Source organism: Mustela nivalis (assembly GCF_964662115.1).
Source record: "Mustela nivalis genome assembly, chromosome: 18".
In the NCBI taxonomy this organism is placed as follows: Eukaryota; Metazoa; Chordata; class Mammalia; order Carnivora; family Mustelidae; genus Mustela; species Mustela nivalis.
The window spans coordinates 14,089,139-14,101,338 of NC_139037.1; the positions used below are offsets into that span (position 1 = coordinate 14,089,139).

Here is a 12,200-nt window from a genome sequence, read left to right on the forward strand (position 1 = left end):
TAGGACAGAAAAACATCCTAAGTGCTGTGCTCCAATTATCACCCTTGCTTAACAACCAACCTTTCCCAAACAAAACTAACACCTTGATTTTTGGGTTATCTAGTTACCAGCTTCCCCTAATAAATTTACCACTGAAGTATGTATAACTAAAAACTATGCTTTAGTGAAACAATTTATATTATAGAAACATGATTAATCAATTAATATTAATATCACACAAAATAAACGTCAAAATAAGGAGTATTGCCAGAGACAAAAACATTTCAAATGATAAAAGGTTTAATTTACAAAGAACGTATTGCAGTCTTATACATGTATGCATCTAATAACAAAACTTCTAAAGTATATGAGACAAAAGTGACAGAAAGATAAATAAAAAAGTACCGACCCATAATTGAAGATCTTAATACTCCTTTCTCAGTAATTGATATAACAAGCAGAAAGCAAGTGAGAAAAGATATAGATGTGAATAAATATCAAATTACCAATTACCAATTAGAAACCTATACCTAACAACTGCAGGGCATACATTTTTTTTTCCCCAAATGCATGTGGAACATGTGGTATTTTATTTCCATAACTAATGAACATAAATACTTTTATATATTTATTTGTTATTGGGCTATTATAGTTGCCATGAGGGCTCTGCGTAATAAAGGTTTTGCCTATAGGGAACACTATCTAGGACAGTTGCTACCAAGACTGATAGAAGCATAGTCTAGGAAGGGTCCTAGAGTCTGGTAGGCTATAGGAGTGCAGAGGTTAAGACGTTTTACCTATGGTGAATGAGATGTGATAAAGGTGGAAAGAAATGTACCAGCTTATGTGATTTCTCTGGCATTTCAAAACAATGATGAAGAGAGTTAAGTATTAGGACTGTGGAACTGGGTGGTTATTGCTGAGCACTGGAGGTTTATTGAAGGAAAAGAATAACAGATTCAGGTCAATTAAATTAAATTGGTAAATTTAAAGCAAAGAATAAAAATCAAAGGGCAAACATGATTTAAGATTAGCAATGTGACTTAATTATAAGAGTAGCAGAGCTAAAGAGAAGGCTGATTGCTCATTCCAGTCAGGTCTTCTATGCCAAGGTCAGGGCCCTTTTGCAGAGGTGAGACCCTTAGTTCTGAGATAGATATATTAATGAAGTAGTTGAGATCTTTGTAGCCAAGATTATCCTCAATCCTTTGGCTCTGTGAATGGGACCCACTTCCAGTTGTTGGGGATAGGGGTTTGATGACCACATAGAGGTTTCAAATGAAGTAGGTACCTTATAATGCTTTCCTTTCTCAGAACCTAACTTCATGGGCACCAAAGCAATGACTGTCAAGTCTCAGAATAGCCCCACTGGGGAAATCTTGGGTCTGCCAAGGGAAGAGATTTAATGTCAAAAGACAGTGGAAGCACCTGGCTAAAAAGTACTATAGGAACTTCCAGAACATGCCCAAAAGTAAAAATCCTGAGTAAGTTGAACCAGGGAATTGGAATACAAATTGCCTAATGGGAAATCTTTCCCATGACTCAGATTTAATGCCCTGACAAGGGCTCTTAGAGTCCGTTTTTAATATACTGGTGGGGTGGTTTTTGGAAATGTGAAAGAGTGATGACCCATATTAAATAGAGATTTGATAACTGGTGTTACAAACTATTCAGAAAGTAATAAAAAAAACCTCAGAGAAGTGGGTATGCTGGAGTGGACATGATACATATCCAGCTTACTACATTCCCTGGAAGGATTTGGAAGATGTTTCATTTATTAGCATTGCTGGGTAGCTTAGTGGTAACTGTTCTTTGTAGGTGGGGACTTCAAAAGTGATGATAATGTTATAGAAATGGAATCTCTCCTATAACTGTGGACAATATGATCCAGGAAAAGCAGAGATTAGATGGCAGCACTTAATTATCAGGAGGATGGTGGAAATTAGTACTATAATGGGCAGCAAGCTTCAAATGGAAACCAGGGGCTGCCTGACCCACAGGGATTTATGGATGTGGCTCATAGAACTTGGTGTTACCAGACACAAGATAAATGGGCAGCAAATAAAGGTGTTTTATAATTCTAACATATATTCAAAGAGATCAAGACTGAATGAGCAAAGATAAAGTCAGCCGATACAGCAGTGCCTGGGTAGCTCAGTTGGTTAAATGGCTCCCTTCAGCTCAGGTCATGATTCCAGGGTCCTGGGATTGAGCCCTGCATCAGGCTCCCTGCTTAGAAGAAAACCTGCTTCTCTCTCTCCCTATGCCTGCTGCTCTGCTTACTTGTGCTCTCTGTCAAATAAATAAATAAAATCTTAAAAAAAAAAAAAAGTCACCCACTTCAATGGAAACTCATAATCCCTTGCTATTTCCAGACCAGAGTCAATTCTCAGATCCAGAATCCATCAATTAAAAAAGAAGCTAGGGTCTACTTATTGCCACAAACAGCAAAAGGATACAGTAGTAACAGACTTCATCTTTCTAGCATCTGGTTCTATGAGCAATGAAATATACCATCTTATATTAATACATATACTTCAGCCTTCATTTGATTAGTGTCAATATGGCATACCTAGTCCCGTCCTTTAACTTCTAAACTATTTGAATATTTATATTTGAAGTGGTGTCATTGTAGACAGCATATATTTGGGTCTTTCTGTTTTCTATGCGACCTGACAATCTCTGTCTTTTAATTAGGATATTTAGGCCATTTACATTTTATGTGATTAGGAAAGATGATATTTTGCTAAATGTTTTAAATTAAATAAGCATTTTTTGACAACTCCACTCTTTTGTTAGCTTATTAACTATACCTCTTTTAAATGTCATTTTTGCTTTTTAAAAAGAGTTTATAGCATACAACTTTATCAGTCTACCTTTGAGTGATATTATACCATTTCGTGTATATTGTAAGAACTTTATAACAATTCTTTCATTTTTCCATTTTCTTCAATAGCTTCTATGCTACTGTAATGGATTTTACTTTCATGTGTTATATAAACAATCCATTGCTATTATTTTTGCTTCAAATAATCAATTACCTGTAAACATATTTAATAAAAATTTTTTTAGAATTTACCAACATAGTGACCATTTCCAAAGCTTTTCATTATGTGGTATAATTTTGCATTTGTCTAAAGTTTCCTTCAACATTTTTTGTTGTGCAGGTCTACTAATGATAAATTCTTTTAGCTTTTTCATACATCTGAAAAAGTTTGTATTTCATCTTTGCTTTTGAAAAGTATTTCTACTGTTTACAGAATTTCAGTTTAACTTTTTTCCCCCTCAATGTAAAGATGTTTCTCCACTGTCTTTTGGCTTGTATTGATTCCAATAAGAAATCTGCTGTGATTGTTATCATTGTTTCTCTATACATAATGTGTCTTCTTTTCTTTAGAGGTTTTTAAATTGTTTTGCTTCACAGTGATTTTAAGCAATTTGAGTATAATGTGCTTAGTGTAGTTTTCTTCATATTTTTTGTGCTTGGGGTTTGTTGAGATAGTTGGACCTTTGGGTTTATAATTTTCACCAAATTTGGAAAAAAATCAGCTATTTCTTCGGAAAAAAATTTTTTTTTGTTCTCCTATCTATCCTTCACAGGGCTTCAATTACACAAAAATAAGGCCACAAAAAGTTACCCCACAACTTACAGATGTTTTGGTCATTATTTTTCTGTTACTTTTCTTCTGAAATATCTAATCTCTGAATCCCTTCCTGACATGATATTCTTTACCCCAGACATGGTGGTCTTAGCCTTTGCACGTTTAATTAGAGTATTTTATTTTTTAATATTTCATGTGCCTATTTAATATATTCCTGATTTCTTCTAACTTTGTGAATATATGAAATCCACTTGTGATAGCTGTCTTTATCCACTAATTCTATCTTCTGTATCATTTTTGGTTTGGTTTAGATTGATTAATTGTTCTCCTCATTCTTGGTTGCAAATATTTGGTCCAAGTAGCTTACTTTTTCACTCATTTAACAATGTCATTCATATAGCAGAAGTTGTCAGTTTTGTTGAAGTCCACCTTTTCTTTTTCATTTATGGTTCAGGTTTTGTTCATCCATCTAAAAAATCTTTCATTTGGCCCAAGGTCACAAAGATTTTATATTTTCTTCAAGAACTTGTAGAGTTTTAGGTTTGTATTTAATACCAATTTAAAATTATTATTTGTATATATTGAAATATGTGTAAGGGTATTTATTTATTTACTTGGTTCCAGAACCATATATTGAAAAGACATTGGATAGTTTTTGACCCTTTGTCAAAAATAGTGTTTAAAAAAAATAGTGTTTATTTTTGGGCTTTCTATTCTGTTCCATTAATCTTTCAGTCTATCCTCACATAATTACCACATTGTTTTGATACTGCAGCTTATCCTCCTCAACATCCATTGAATTGATGATTAAAAATATATAGTGATATGGTGAATCCTGCTGATTTTAGAAAGTTGAACAAACCTTACATTCTTGGAATAAACCTGACTTGGTCATGAAGTATTATTCCTTTTACATATCATTCAACTAAGTTTGCTAATACTTTGTTAGGGATTTTTGTGTTTATGAGAGTTATAGGTCTATAGTTCTCTGCTCTTACACTGCCTTTGTCTGATTTTAGCATCAACGTAATGCTGACCTCATAAAATGAGTGGAAAACTATTTCTTCATTTTCTATTTCCTAAAAGAGATTGTTTAGGACTGGCATTATTTCTTCCTTAAATTTTGGTAAAACTTGCCAGTGATGCCATCTGTGCTGGGTGTTTTCTTTATAGGAAGGTATTTTAACTACTACATTCAACTTCTCTAACATAAAAAACTAAGGAGGTTATTTCCTCTTCACTGAATTTTGGATGATTGTTATTTAAGGAACTTTTCCATTTAGGTTATATTTATTGACAAAATTATTATTTTCTTATCACTTAATATTCATATTATATCTGTCAGATCTTTAGTAATGTCTCTTCTTTCATTCTTGGTTGTGATAATTTGGGTCTTCTCACTTTTTTTCTTGTTCAGTCTGACTAGAGGCTTATCAATTATTGTTTTTCAAAGAACCAAATTTTAGGCATGTTGGTTTTCCCCACTATCTTAAATTTCATTGGTTTATGCTTTTATCTTAATGATTTCCTTACTTCTTGTTTTGTTTTCTTAAAACAGATTGTTGATCCAAAACTTTTGGTTTCTAAAATATGGCATTAAACCTGATTTCTCTGTAGGTACTTTTTAGCTGAATCTTACAAATTTTGTAGTGCATTTTCATTGTCATTCAATTCAAAACGTTTTCTAATTTACCTGTGACTGCTTCTTTGACCTATGTGTTATTTAGAAATCAACTTAATTTCCAAAAAAAATTGGGATTTTTCCTAATTTTTCTTACTGATTTCAAGTTCAGTTTGTTGGTCAGATAATATATTTTGTCTGACTTCAATATTTTTGATTTTCTTTTTTAAGGCCAGAAAGTGATATGTTTTTGTGAATGTTCCAAGTATACTTGAAAAGAACCTATTTCATTCTTGGTAGGTGGAATGTTCCTCTTATTTTCATTTTCCTAAATGGCTATTAACTTTTTGGAAATAAAACTTCACAAAGAGAAGGAATAGATCACATAATGTTGGATTCAGAGATCTGATGGTTCATTGCATGAATCTGAAAAATAAAAAAATTATTTTACAGAAGTATTATGATCATACCTAGTAAACAAAGTACATGTATATACAATTATTAATGATATGAGTCCATGTAACAGCACATAAATGCAGATAATGTATAAGTTATCTCTTCACATGCTTACCTTCTAATCTGTTCCCAGTATGATCCAGTGACCCATTGTCCCCAGCCACACTGGTTTTTAGTTCTTCCAAGCAGCTTGTTCCAATCTCTTGTTGTCTGAGGATTTACTGAGTATACTCTCTACATGGAAAATATTTTCTCCCTCTTTTTGTCTAATTTCTTTTCAACTTTCAGCATTCACCTTGAATTCACTTTTTTCAGGAAGTCTTTTCTGACATGCTCTCCAAAGATCAGTTCCTCCTGGTACACATTTTCATGGCACCCTAATAAGTCACAGGACTTATTATGATTAAAATGAAAAATATAAGAGTAGATTAGGGCAGATCATCAAAGATGTTATGACTTCTCAAAAGGTTCAAAATCATCAACTCAAAAAAGTTACCAAAATGAGACATGAAGCAGCCAACTAAGCTGACTTAATGAACTTAAACCTGGTTTTTAATGAATAGCATTTCTCTTTTGAAGACATCTATGAAAGGAGAATTATATCTTCAGAAGAATTTTAAATGCATCTGACTTCCATATTATATGTCTAACACATCCAAGAGAACATAATTTATAAAATATTGCACATAGCAGGACACACACAAAACCAACCAAAATGAGAAGTCCCATTTTATTGCATTCAAATATCCAGACAAATGGATGTGTCTGTTTCCCTAAGACAGTCCTTGCTTTAGGAAGGAAAATCCATATACAAATGCCAAATTTGGCTCAACTTTTTTTCCAAATTGAATCCAAAAATTAATGCTTTAGAGTCTATTAATTTTGTAAATTTTTAGGCAAAGAATATGGGTGAAGAGAGTGAGGGGAAAATCTTTGTCTTTCATGAATCTTTGGAACCTTAATTTCTTTTAAATAACACTTGACACTATTACCAGGGAGCACTTGCAGGAAAATACACAGAGATTCCTTGGCAGTGGGGTTGGAAGAACTGCCTTCCCCATGTCTTTCAGACTCACTTTGTAAATTATGTGAAACACTTTTAGACAGACACTGGCACTCATAAATTATACAGCCAATTTGCATATTCCAGTCATGAGACATTATGCAAAGTGACATGATTTGCATAATGGATTCCTCTTGTCGCTTCAGTTGCTGCATGCTTTTAAAAAAACAAAATGAAATAAAATGAAAGCATGAAAAGGTGAAAGCATCAAGTTTCCAGCTTTGCCTATCTCCTTCCCAACTACAGTATCAATTGCTTTCCTTTTCTACAGGGGGAGAGATAAGGACAGAAAGCAAAATTCTACAAACATACAAACCAACCAAAAGAACTTTCACATGAATTTTGTTTTTAATTAAAATATACCTACTTTCTTAGTGAAATCCATTATAAATAACCCATGCGAGTCAAGAGAAATGGGGACAAATTATAACAGTAAGATACAGAGAAAGAAACTTCACGGAACTTTTTCCTTTAAAAAAAAACAAACAAAAAACTTCTTTAGGTGTGATATTTAGGGAAGTGGTCGCCTTCCTCCTTGTAACTTAAAGAAAAAAGGCTTCAGGTATTTTCTTATTATTGGGAAAGGGCATATTATGGATGAGATAAATGGGTTAGGGGAGGGATTTTTTCCCCCCATAAGAACTTCTGAAGGGTTTTCCTGTTTTGAAAGATGAAGGGAGAAGAGAGACAGGGTGTGCTTTGATTATTTAACAAAATATAGAATGGCTATATATACCGTAAGGACGAGGCAGTATCACGTCGACTTCTATCGGCTCTACTCCAATAAGCAGGCAACGTTCCCTCAGCAGTTGCCAGTTTTGCTGCGGGCTTTCCCTGCCCCCCTGCACCAGTGCGGAAGGCAGAGTGTGCCAAGCGGCTGGCGTCTGTACCCTGTGGGAAAAGTTAACTGTAATTCTTCGGCTTTTAAAATCAATTAACCCGTGTGTTAATTAACGTCAAGTCGACGGGAGGAGGAGGAGAAGAAGGGGAGGGAGTGAGGAAAGAAAAAAGCTGCAAGGGCGGATGGCAGAAGAGTTGGCACAGTGCCATCCATTCAGGGGCAACGCCACAGTTTCGTGCGATAGCAGCAGCGGGTATATGTTACGAGGGCCCTGTATGCGGGCCAGACAGTGCGGTAAAGCCAAGGGAGATTATCCAGACCCCCAGGAGCGAACAGAAAGCAGCAACCGAAGGCGCAAGTGCCAGGATTACAGCCTAGGCTGCTCTAACTATGAGCCCTTCCTCGGACCCAGAGACTCGGCTACTTGGGGTTTGGGGGTCTTCCACACCAAAGAGGCACAAAGCTGACTTTAATCACTTTCTTCCTTTAAACTTGATTCTGCCGCAGTGGAGCAAGCACAGCGGATGCTTTCACACCCAGCAAGACAAAGGCCGTCGTCTCCGCCATGACACTGCTCCGTTCCAAGCAGAGGCCGGGATCTTGGACTCCTTGAAAAATCAAAGGAAACAAGGAAAACAAACAACAAATACAGCAACAAACTGAAAAAATTAACTACCACCAAAATTGTGTGCCCATTTGCCCATGCCAGGGGTGATCTGGGCATCTGTTGCAGCAGAAGGCGCTTGTGTGGGGCTTTTTTTTTCTTCTTTTTTCTTTTTGGGCAAGCTGTTGGTTTGTTTGCTATTCAACTTCGTTTATAATTAACTTAAAAAAAAAAAAACACCCCACCATTCAGCCTAGTCAACAACAAACAAAGAGCAAAAGCAGACATCGGAAGAGAAATGCCATAGGAAGCGGCATGAATACATGCCACAGCCGGTGCCACTTGCCATTTGGAAAACCTCAGGGAACGATGCCAATTCTACAGCTCCGAAGAAGGCAGAGAAGGGAGCATAAAGGTCTACAAATAGAAATCATAAGGAAAGAATACTGCTTATACAATCCTGGATTGCAATTGAACACAACTTCTGCTGGGAGAAGAGAGGGAATTTTAAATGGAGACATAGAAGGGTATAAATTAAAAGATAGGCACCTATCGATTGCATTTAGACACATTTGTAAGGCTGTATGTGTATATAAATACACATTATTTTCAGACAAATGAAACATTTAGGTATGTGTCTATTTTTGTGTTATAGGTATGGGTATGTATATAGGTGTATATGTTTATGCATATATACACATAATGTGGGATGTATGCATGTGTGAGGAGAAGGAGAGGAGGACAGAGAAGGAGAGAGAGGGAAATGTGTGTAAGTGCATGTATGTGTGTGCATACAATCCCACTTTTTGACCCAGGTATACACAGAAGACAAAATAAAAATCATACTCCAGCAGCAAGCAGGCAGTCAGAGATTTATCTACATTCACTGCTATCACCAGGGAGATGAATGGGGCCGATCTGAAGCCCTTTTACAAGATCCACTATGGGAGTGAAGGAGGAGGAGGGATGCCACACAGACATGCACAAACTTGAAGTCAGAGGGATTTGGAAGGTGCCACTTAGGAAACCCTGGTGGCAGAACGCAGGGGAGAAGAAGGGGAAAGAAGGGGGAAGAGGTTTGTCTCTATGTTTTAGGTGGTCGTTTAAAAAAAAAAATCTGAAAAAGGGTTTCAGGAAACGGCTGGTACTTACGTTGTCTGCGTTGCTGTGGATCCTGAAAGGTGTTCTGTTGGCACCAGGCACTGAGCCAGGGGCAGGCGCTGGAAACAAAGGGGAGAGACAAAATAATAATAATAAAAAAAAATAAAGTCATTCTATGGGAATATTAATTGCTGCTCTTGTGGATTTTACAAAACACACAAACTGTTTTCTTTTCTTTTTTTTTTTTTTTTTTTTTTAATGTGGATTGGCGCGTGTCCCTTTCGCATGGAATATACAAGTAGTATGGGATTTACAGCCCAGTACGGGACTCAGGATTAACTGCGCTGGCATCTTTTGGGCATATTCTTCCTTTTAATGAATGAGCTTTCGCTGTTAATGAGGAATAATCGTTTGGCTAATGAGCTTTGAAACATTAAGAGAAAAGAGGTTTTTTTCCGTTAATCGCTCTGGTGCGACTGCATGGATGGATTACAAAAGACAGCAATAGGAATGCAGTACAAAGGGGGGGAACCTCTCCTGGAGTGGGAGAAACACCGAGATGGGTGATGTGTCCCTGCATCTTTCCTTCTTTCTTGCTCTTTCACTCTCTCTGCCAACTGCTATGGGTTTCCATAACTCCGCAATCAAAGTGGATGGTCGGAAAGGATTATTACAAAGAGTGAAGCCTCCGCTGTTAATGTCTCCAGTGTTTAATCATCATACAGTAGAATGGTTTTATGCATATTTCATTTGCATATCATTAAACCGTGTTAGCGAGGGGCATTCAGAGCCAGGAGAAGTACAAAGTTGGGGAGAGAGGGAAGAAAAAAAGGTCCCTATGATGCTTATCTTCAAACAGGGACTTGTTCCATGATCTGTCTTCTACTTTTGCTAAAATCATTATGACTTGGAAACCTTTGAAGTTGGATACAACCTTGGATTCTTCTAATTCCTGCAGAGCGGTATATTTTTAAAAACAGCAGAAATGTTCCTGCACTAGACAATTAAAGGAATATAAACTCCAGTGGGTTGAAACTAGTAGCTCTTTGGGGAATGCAGTGGCAGAGGCTTCTACAAATACCACAGTTAAAAAAAAATAATAAAGAGCATCATATTAAAACAAAAGAAAACGAAGACAAGAAATATTAACACGTGGATTATATTGTTTCTTTTGGGGGGTAATGAACTAAAGAGAATGAAGAAGCCATCGGTAATTTATCCCTTCATTAATGAACAGTCACCTTTTTGTATGTGTTTGTTTTTGTCCTTTCTTTTAAGGGGGATGTTGTCATTTTCGAAGCGATTAGTCAATTATTTTGTAGCTCTGATCTTTTTCTCCTGCATCCGACAGGAAAGAAAGGTGGTGGTTAGGGAATATATGTGTATTGGGGGGATTTGTGGGGAAAGAGGAATACAGAGAGTTCTTTGTAGATCTAATACATGCACAACATATTAATTGGGAGCTTTTAAATCTCCCTCAATAGGCTATTTCATTCCTGGTAAAACAGCAGCTGGTTAGCCACTATTGGTGACTCTTCAAATATCACTTTAAGTATTTTTATTCTGTCGCTGTTGTTGTTGTCTTGTTTTGTTTTTCCTTGATCAAGTATGAGAATATGATGTCATCTCTTCTTTATCAAGTCTCTTCTCTCTTCTGTCTTCTCCACTTCCAATTTCCAAACTGTAAAACAATGTTGGTTTAATATTGAATCCTGGTGCACACAGTCTAACTGGTACAACTTGATTTGGAAATGAGATGCTGTTTTATATTTAAATTATCCCCACTCCTCCCTTATCCTCCAAAGCTTTGTCTCTGTTATGAATATTCAGATGAGGCATGATGTGATTACACTGTACAATTACTCCTATCCATAGTGGTGGCAGGGGCTGCTGGGGAGACAGAGAGCCAGACAGCCTCCAAGCCAGTATGGGTTTGTTTTCGGTATTTTTCCTATCTCCTTGGCGCTGAGGCACATGCAGATGTCGCTGTTGTTCTTTATAAAGCCCTAATGATATGCAAAAGCATAACGACTCAGTTTGATGCAAAGCATCAACGAAATATTATGAATGTCTTTAAGAAAAGGGGAGAGAAAATCCTGACTGAAGGAATGTCCACATAAATTATTTTTATTTAAATGAATTCAAAGGATGGGGTGAGGGCAAGTCAGAAGGAGTCACATGGAAAACATGCATAATATTAATATGCATAAAGAGTTCTCACCGAGGAGGAGAAGAAGCTCCTCAGTACAGCTCATGGGACAAACTGGTTCATTAGGAAATAGCTCTGAGCGAATACAGCATTTTGCTATTTCAATTTTTTCCTTATTTTAAATGAAGAGTCAGACAGATGTGTTTTCTTTGCATGGCAGCATCGAGATGGATCCAATCTGTGAAATTTGCTGTCCAAATAGCATTTCTAATGGAAACTGGAACTAAACAAGGGCACGGATGTGGAAGGGAGAGGAGAAGAGAGAATATATGAAGAGGAATATGTTCAGAGCCACAGCATTATGTTTTGTAGTACAGGAGGTTTTCAGAAACCATCTTTACTTCATTAGTCTCAGATGGGGCTCCTGTTGCAGGGAGCTATCAGGGTTTACCAAGATGAGCACCGAAACAGGCCCTTCTAGGTCTGAGGCTGAGGAAAGCAGCGGCAACTTGGTGCCTGTCCCCCACCAAGCTGTCTACAGCTCGGAAGCCAAAAGCACAGCTACTCCTAATTTGGGGATGCAGTAGAGTGCCTCCTGGTCCAGGTATTTGTGACAGAGGGAATTCTTGGTGCTATCATAGTATACATTGCTAAAGGGCAGATGGAATCATCTGGGTGCTTAAGCAGGCCTGATAATGTCATTGCTGGTTAATTCTCAGGGTAAAGCTTACTGTGGTTTTTCTAACATTTTCGGAATGCTGAAATTACCAGTGGGGATTACTGC

At 36.8% G+C, this 12,200-nt stretch overlaps 1 protein-coding gene across 1 annotated transcript in view; it reads right to left on the reverse strand.

The window, feature by feature from the left end:
• Nucleotides 1–7,607, reverse strand: part of PMFBP1 (polyamine modulated factor 1 binding protein 1) — a 322,125-nt gene extending 314,518 nt beyond the window's left edge. Inside the window, exon 1 of the mRNA XM_082712324.1 lies at nt 7,458–7,607. The gene's annotated coding sequence lies outside the window, so the exon portion shown is untranslated. The remainder of the gene's footprint in view (nt 1–7,457) is intronic.
• Nucleotides 7,608–12,200: the final 4,593 nt, after the last annotated feature.